This window comes from Pezoporus occidentalis, unplaced genomic scaffold (assembly GCF_034315485.1).
Source record: "Pezoporus occidentalis ecotype Australia unplaced genomic scaffold, CSIRO_AGI_Poc_V1 ctg122, whole genome shotgun sequence".
Taxonomy (NCBI): Eukaryota; Metazoa; Chordata; class Aves; order Psittaciformes; family Psittacidae; genus Pezoporus; species Pezoporus occidentalis.
The window spans coordinates 1,981,530-1,989,982 of record NW_026913016.1 but is presented as its reverse complement, the minus strand read 5'-3'; positions in this window follow the sequence as shown (position 1 = coordinate 1,989,982).

The window sequence follows — 8,453 nt, the reverse complement described above, 5'->3', positions numbered from 1 at the left end:
CTGCAGCTGTGACTTCTTCCAAATAAGCCATTTAAACATAAATATTCAAAAGCAAGTCTCATGGGCAGACTTCAGAGGGAGAAAAAAAGAAAAAGGTATCTAGCCCAGGTTCTCAGGTATTTAACATTGCCGTCACTTCCTTCACTTCATAGGGTTGTAGCCACTTGTGCTAACACCTGACCATGAGTTAGACAACTGCCCAGCCTCAGGGCAAATTACATCTTCTCTCTGTCCATTCCTGTTTCTTTCAAGGAGCCTCGCTCCTCATGATTGCCAGTGCCTGAGCTGCTACACAACACTTGCTGTATGTCAACAAATACTTTTTGCTATATCTGAAGTTGTGTGAGCCCTGGAAGAGCCGCCGCAGCTCTCCCCATCGTGGCTCAGATGAGTCACATTTAGTGTGACCACATGCTAAGCTATGGGAGAACAAGGCGGTCCCTTCTCACAGCCTGCAGCAACAGAAGGCAGGCTGTCCCCATCTCACCTGCACTCAGGGACAGGGACTGCACTGGACTGGGTCCACTCCACCATCCACAGGCTGATCTGACCATGCTAAAATACAGAAGGCCTGGAGAGCATTTATACACTGAGGCCATGGAAGACTAATGATCCTTTCTGCTGCCTGGGGTTTGCCCCAGAGCACCTGGAGGTGGTAAGTCAAAGCTGATGGTTTCAGAAGCACAATGGAACTTCAGGAATAGGAGGCCGGCCGGCAGCTGGTGTGCACAAAGCCCACAGCCTGGAGGAATCTGTCTAGAAACCATCAAGAGCTGCCTGTGTTTCCAAGGTAACTTCCATCTTCTGTGACCCAGGTGAGGCTCAGCCTTTATAAACACAAGGGCAGAATACAAATAGTGGGTCTGAGGTGAAAAACAGCACCCATGAAACGCTTTGTGTTACCCCAGCTGCTCTCCTACTGCCTGCTTGCCTTGCGCCCTTCCACATCTGCTCACAGAGGCAAAGGGCCAGGAATGAGGAATCACAGAACCACCTAGGTTGGAAAAGACCTTTAAGATCAAGTCCAGCTGTTACCCCAGGACTGGCAAGTCCAACACCAAACCGTGTTACTGAGGACCTCATCTACACGGTTTTTGAACACTTCCGGGGACAGTGATTCCACCACTGCCCTCGGCGGCCTGTTCCAATGCCTGAGCACCCACTGGGTGATGAAATTTTTGCTAATATCCAATCTAAACCTCCCCTGGTGCAGCTTGAGGCTGTTCTATCACTTGTTACTTGCGAGAAAAGACTGACCCCACCTCACTCAATCCTTCTTTCAGGCAGTTGTAGAGAGTGATAAGGTCTCCCCTGAGTATCCTCTTCTCCAGACCAACCAACCAGTCCCCTCTGCCACCCCCCATCAAACCTGTGCTCCAGACCCTTCACCAGCTCCATTGCCCTTCTCTGGACCCACTCCAGCATCTCAGTGTCTCTCTTGTAGTGAGGGGCCCAGAGCTGAGAAACTGGGAGTTTGGCCACTGTGGCTGAATCTTCACAACTTGCTGTCAGAGGGAAGCCAGGTAATTCAAAATTACCATAGGTGGCTTTCCAGCTGGAGCCATGGCTTGAGGTCCCAGGGACCCTGTTAATGCACAGCTCCTCAGCACCCATATCACATGGCTTCAACTTCCCGGTGGGCACACCTGAGAGCATCCTCAGCCCATCAGCTGGGCTCTGCTGCTGCCTCGAGGACATCATGGGATTTTCTGAGGAAATAACAGAGTCAGTGCTTCCCAAACTTCATCTTTGTGGCTACTATGGGAGACCTGGGCTGCTGCCACAGGAGAAATGGGGTCACACAGATCAGGTACTGTTCACCTCTGGACTGCCTGCTACAAAACCACCACGTTTTAATTGCCTCTTCAAACCCAGTGCAAGAGAGGAAAACAAGCACAGCGAGAAGATGCACTCACAGTCATGTACTGAATGCAACACCTGAATTCTGTAATGTATGAATTATCGTCTGCAAAAATAAAGTTTCCAAGAGCAGAGAAACCAAGGCCATTGACAAAGGCTTCATGCAGTTCCTCTTGTCGCTATCATGCTGTGCACAGGTAGGGAGCCCACCCCAAAAATGACATCTTCCTGCAGAGCTGACAGACACGTGACCAGGTCCTGACACTTGCAGGTGCCCCTGGTCCAGAATGTTCTTTCCATCACCCTTATGCAACCAAGGCCTCAACTGGGAGAGGGACACAGGTAACAGGTTGAGCCTGTGAGGGCAGAAGCTAGCACAAGACCACTGCTGCCATGCTGTGGGTTATGGGTGATGCTCTTAGAGAGGTTTCTGCACAGTGCTGATGCTCTGCAGGAACCAGAAGAGGGCTTGGCAATGACACCTGCTGCACAGATGGTGAGAAGACACTGGTTGGAGCTTAAGGAGCAGCCCCCTCAGACCTGCTCTGGAGATGCTGTACCCCCAGGCAAGGCGGGAGTGAAGATCTCATGCCGCAGACAGGTAAGTGCTGCAGCAATGCCAGGCTGAGCAGAAATGTGAGCATGGAGCCTGTCCACCCCACAGGACCAGCCTTCTCCCTCTATGAGGCTGCACTGGCCTGCAGGAACATCATGGCCTGCTCTGTTGAAGGACACAGAGAGATGCACTTTGCCTTTCGCACTCCTGGGATGAAATGATGTCTCACCATCAGCTGAGGCAACCAGTGAAGTTTCTGTCCCATTCCCATGTGTTGAATCCTGCTCATTAAGGTCCTGGAAAACTGTGGGTGGAAGGAGCTGCCTGGCCACAAGTTGGTGGTGACCTCCACTAGCACTGGGAGACGGGCACAGCCCAACAGGCTAATACTTCCTGGAACATGGACCTCAGGCTTGCTCCTTTTGACACTTCCTGTATCCCTGCTGTCCTAAGGAGGAAGCATTGCCCAGAGGTGGACTTGGAACCCTTTGGCTGGCTTTAGGCACACAGAAAAGGCACGGACCCCCACCAGCATCCAAATCCCAACAGTGAGTGAAATGAGGCATGATGCAGGCAGCTGAGGCGTCATCCTATTTTGACTGCCGCACACCCCTCAATTAGCAGCTGAGCAGTTTTAGTTGCAGTCACATTAAAAACTCTTCACAGGGAGGAATTCTTGGCGTAGCTGACAGTGAAGATCTGCCAAATGCTTGGGAGTTTAAATTCAATAGGCACAACTTCGCAAAGACAAAAGAACGGTTTTTTCTCAGCCTGTCAAAAGATACAATCTTCAATTCATACAATTCAGCTGGGACGAAGCACTTCCAACAGGCAACGTGTCTTACAGTGTAGTCACTCCACCTCTGATCTCCCAGCCCCGATTCTCAAAGTTACAGAACTCTCCCTTGGTAAAGCTGAGAACTCCATCTCATGACTTTTCTGAGTACTAACGTATTAGAGCATGTTACCATCCTGTTCTTTTCACCATTCCCACTAATCTCTCGGCGCTCTACATTGTGCTGCTACTTTTCTACAAATTACCTGCCTTTCTTTTTCCCTCAGGAGACAACCACCAATATCCTCTTTCAATTCCACAGGTGCTGTCAGATATCTAGCTCAGACATAGGTCTAATTAAACCCAGAATAATTGTTCCCCATGTGCAGTTAGGTTTGAAATTCACTGTGTCTTTCCCAAGGAGTTTGCGTGCCCCAAACCTTATCTGCTTTCTCCAGCTATATTAGCTGTCTCCATAAAAGCTACTACACCTACCTAAAAATCTTTATCTTTAAACCTTTGGCTCTAACAATACTGCCATGCCAAAAGGCTGCATATAGTGGAAAGAGGAGGAGCAGCAAGCAGCTGGTTCTGTTTTATAATATGCAGAGGTGTAACACTATGACATGCTTCACAAAAGATCTTAAATTCTGTTTTGCAGGACTCAGTCAGGTTTGAGCACTAGTTTAAAATCAGTGTTCATGTTTGACTAGCAACATTGATCCGTGGCTAAAAGCCCCAGTGCAGCTCACACTCCCCTTCTCTCCTTCAGCCCCTACTTGGAAGAAGCACCTCTTCACTTCTTTCTCCAGAAGGGAAGCAGCCACTGAGCTGCCCTTTAACTGAGCCTCAGTTTCCAGTCTGTAGAATAAGGAGGTAATGGTCTCCCTCAGTCCTGGGAGGACAGACTCATGTTTAGCCACTCCAGCCTGCCATCAGCCCCACTGGTTATACACCACTGCTTGTGTTTACCCACCACTGCTTGTGTTTACCCCTGACTATGCCCTGTCTCTGCAGGAAGCCATCTGCACTGCTGTCCTCCAGGGGTTTGTACCAACAAGCCAACTGGCTACCAACTTACTTCATGAGTAGGACAGTGTGTCCTACCAATAACTCCCAGGGCACCTGCATGATACCCCTAGTTACACAACGGGAGAGAACCTGAATCCCTTTTTGAACCTAGCTATCCACATGCGGAGCTTCTGAAGATGGCTTATCCAATGTTTGTGAAGCCCTCACACGCTACAGTAGCAGCTGCCATGGAAGATCTCATGAAGAAGGAGCATTGCTCATGGAAGGCAGCATGCAGGACAGAGAATGTGCGACTCCCCGCAGTGTGGGCGAAGCCAAAGCTGTAGCAATGCCCCCATGGTAAGCCCTGGCCACATGGTGCTGGGCTGTGCAGGAGAGCAAGGAGCTTTGAGACCACCAGGCACCCAGCCTGCAGGGTGACCTGCTGAAGGAACATCACCACAGTATGTATTTATCCCATTCAGAGAAACAATAGAGGAGGTAAACCTTGACTGTGGCCAAGTGTTTAATAAAGCAGGGAGACCAGCTGAGTTTTTTCTCATACCTGGAGTATTTTTAGCATCTTTTTCCTCAGGTTGCTTTTCTATGTGCCTAGTGAGTGCTAGGTTTACACTGCTCCCTCTCTCACTGGATCTCTAGCAGGACCTCTTTCCTCCATTAGACCTCCAATTTCCATATATTTATGGCAGTATAGTATCTTTAAGATTTGTTTGAAACTGGTGGACGGTTTCAAAAGTAAGGGAGGGGACAACTGTAAAGCCGACATACACCTACACAAACAGCATGACTGCAGGGGCCTCCTTCCCATAGGAAAAAGAATGCTATGTAGACATGACATTCAAGGCTCTATTATAATGCAGTAACATAGATGCACATAGTGCTGCATGGGCAGCCTAACATTTTGTCCTCTTTTACCTTAGGTTACTTGACATTGCAATTTTAATGACTCTTAGAAGGAAGTGTTTTTATATGCAATGCAGTAATGGCATATTAACTTTGATGGGCTGTGTTTAGGTGGAAGAAGACACCTTTCAATTTTGTGTTGATTTTCACCCTTTTGCATTCTTCCCACACTCTCCCCCACTAAGAGTAGATTCACAAATATGTGCACACATACACAGAGCATCAGCAATGCAAAAGCCCTTCATGTCTTTGTCGCAATGCTACAGATGATGCAAGGCCAGTGAGTCTGATCCTCGAGCCTTGCACTTGACAGACTTACTGAACTTGACCGCACCACCTGCGTGCAGAGCGATGACTCACTTGATGAGAGGCTGTGGGATCTGCCCCTAGTTGTGGAGCCGCTTTATTCATAGCAAATATTAGCTGTTCAAACAACACTCTTGTTTCTATTCTAGGTCACTGTTTACAAGTACAAACAACAGCTAAAGAACAGGAATCTGCTACCAGCCAGTGCTCTCATGGCACTCTCAAAAGCAGCTGACAGAAGCTACATTTCTGGAGAGGGTCAGAATAGACAATTGCTGTACACATGTTAAAAAGATGTTATAAGCTGTCAGAGATTTCACATTTCCTAAGAGGAAGACGAATATCTGGCACTTTCTCTAGCATGTTAGAGGAGTAATTATCAGTGTGGAGACTGAGAGGCTGACTCTTACCTTTGACAGGTTGTCAATGATTTCTGAGACTAGGGAAGTTTTACAGTGTTTTCAAAATACCAGCAAATTTTCTAGTGAAGAGCTGCACTGTTTTGGATACTTAACTGAAGCACCTCCTAACGGCTGTCAGAAATAATTCGCACTGTCACTCAGCAGAGGCAATGGATGGTTTAATATCCAGGCATTTTGTTAGGCACAGACATCTCAGATAAGTACATATCTGGCCCAAATGAAATTGCTACCCATTCTTTTCTCCAATAGCCAGTTAAAAGTCCCTCATCAAAACCATAATTGTGGTTCAATCAATAACGTTTTACAAGAGGAAAAATGCTTTGACCCATAAGAGCTCAAAATGGAGGTCAAGCCAAACCCACAACACAGAGAGATGTGAGGACATTCAGCATGACCTGCCTTGATTTTCAAAAGCTGAGTTTTATTGAGTAGTCACCTCAATGATTTTATGTTGTTCACATTTCTAATACAGCAGTGGGCTCCTCTCTGTAACAGAACTCTGTTCTAATGCCTAGAAAGCCCACAATGGCAGTGGCTGGCAGGCACAAGGGACCTCCCATGTCTGACTTTTCTTCAGCAGAAACACAATTGTATGGCACTGAGAGCACAACAAAAGGGCTAGGAAGGCAAGTCCCAGAAATTTAATCTCAGATCTGCCACTCACTTCTCCACATGGTAAGAAAATCCTTCAATCTTTCCCTTTTTCAGTTTTAACCCTTTACATGTTGAAAAGTAACATGTAGCTGTTAATGTAGTACTAATATTTAAGATTTAATGGTGGTGAAAAAGCCTGCCTGAACCAAAGGAAGGATTCAAAGTCAGACAAGCAAGACACTGGATGAGAACGACAGTGGATGAAAAATCAGACTTCATTATTCCTAGGACTACCAGAAAAATGCCTTCTCTCTCACACCAGAATATCTCCATGCAAACAAAGACGGTCCAGGTAGTTTAACTACCATGCTGTTAGGGAGATGTTATTGCCTAGTGGAACATGCCAGCAAATGAGGATAAAGCCTACAGCTGGCTTGAGGTCATGGCTGTCTCAGCTTCTGATTAAAAGTGTTAGGATCTTCAGTGGTAGCCTGGCACCATCAGAGGTGCTGGTGGTGCACACAGGGATGGCAAGATGAGCGAGAAGCTTAGCTGGGGCCAGCATTGTTCTTTGGTGTTTGTTTGTGAGATGGCTGAGTCAGACCCAGCAATGACAGCAAATCTTTAACAGCAAATCACTAAATTAGGGGCAGAGAAGTTTAAGGTAGGAGACGCTGTGGCTGGTGTCGGGGTGTTCCTAAAAGGATTATGTTCCATTTATTCTCTAAGAAATAACTAGATAACGTGCCATGCAGGCATGAATCACATCCACAGGGCAAAGCAAGGCAGGCAGAGGGGGAATACTCGCTCTTAAAGAACAGTGTAGAAAAGCAAGATGCTGCTAATTTGCTGAGCAGCTCTGAGCCCCAGACTGAGGAAGGACAGATTAGACAAATGGTCTGCTAATAAGAATACTGGAAGGATAATGTTAGCTGTAATTGATGTAGCACTGGTCCTGCACAGAAAACAAGGTTTTAAGAAGGTGCATAAGAACAACAGTAAAGCCTTGAAAAACTGTAGCAACCAGGAAGGCTGTTTAAGTGAGGACACCTCTGCATGTTAAAAAGGAGCGCAATTAAGTAATGTGATAAAGTGAGGGCCAAGAGCTCGAATTCATAGGACACTGAGAGCCACCATAAACCAGAGGGTAAAAGGAGGAACGGTCCTGGGAATCTTTGCGCAGGGAGAAGGAATGGGATGGGGCTTGTAAAGGCAGTGAAAATATTGCAGGCCCTGAAGGGAAATCTCATTGCAGTCAGAAATGGCCTTTTGTTATTTATGGCTTTTTCTTCTGGTAACTTTAAGAAAGAAGTTAATGTTCAGCTTTGTTAGAAAAAGCTTTAGTGATTCATCCTTAAGAGTGTATGAAGTGTTGAACTTCTGATCACGACGGGTCTCCAGAAATGAGAAGGGTATGTGAAAGAGGGTGTGAGAGTAGGGAGGTGGACATATCCTGCAAGATGCCAGTGCCGACTTGAGGGCTGCTGCTGCCAAATGCTCGGTCTCCAGGAGAAATCATTCTCAGTGATAAGCTTGCAGTTTTCAGCAAGAAGCAGACTATGAGGAAATAGCCTCTGATGATAAATAATCCCAGAATAATTGTATTTCTGTTCCCCAGCCTCATGTGCCATTTTCCAGAAGATAAACTGAAGGAACGCGAGGCTGTCAGGATTAGCTGGGGTCCCTGCCCTCTCACCACGTTTTGGCACCCATGTTCTCATCAGGTCTTCTTGTTCTCACTGATTTTATTTGCTCATCTGCTTATTTTCCTCTCACTGACTGAAATGCCGGTTTTATTCTTCTTTCATGTTTAACTCATAATAATTAACTAGACACCAAAATTTCAGACTTATTTAACCTCATTCATCAACAGGAATCCAGTAGAATGCAATCCAGTTGTAGGTCTGTAGCACTTTCTACTCATTCCAGTTTATTCATTTCAATTCAGTGGGATAGCCCTTCTCTGTGGCAAAGAGAATGTATTTTGCTCCGGTCTGTACTAGCA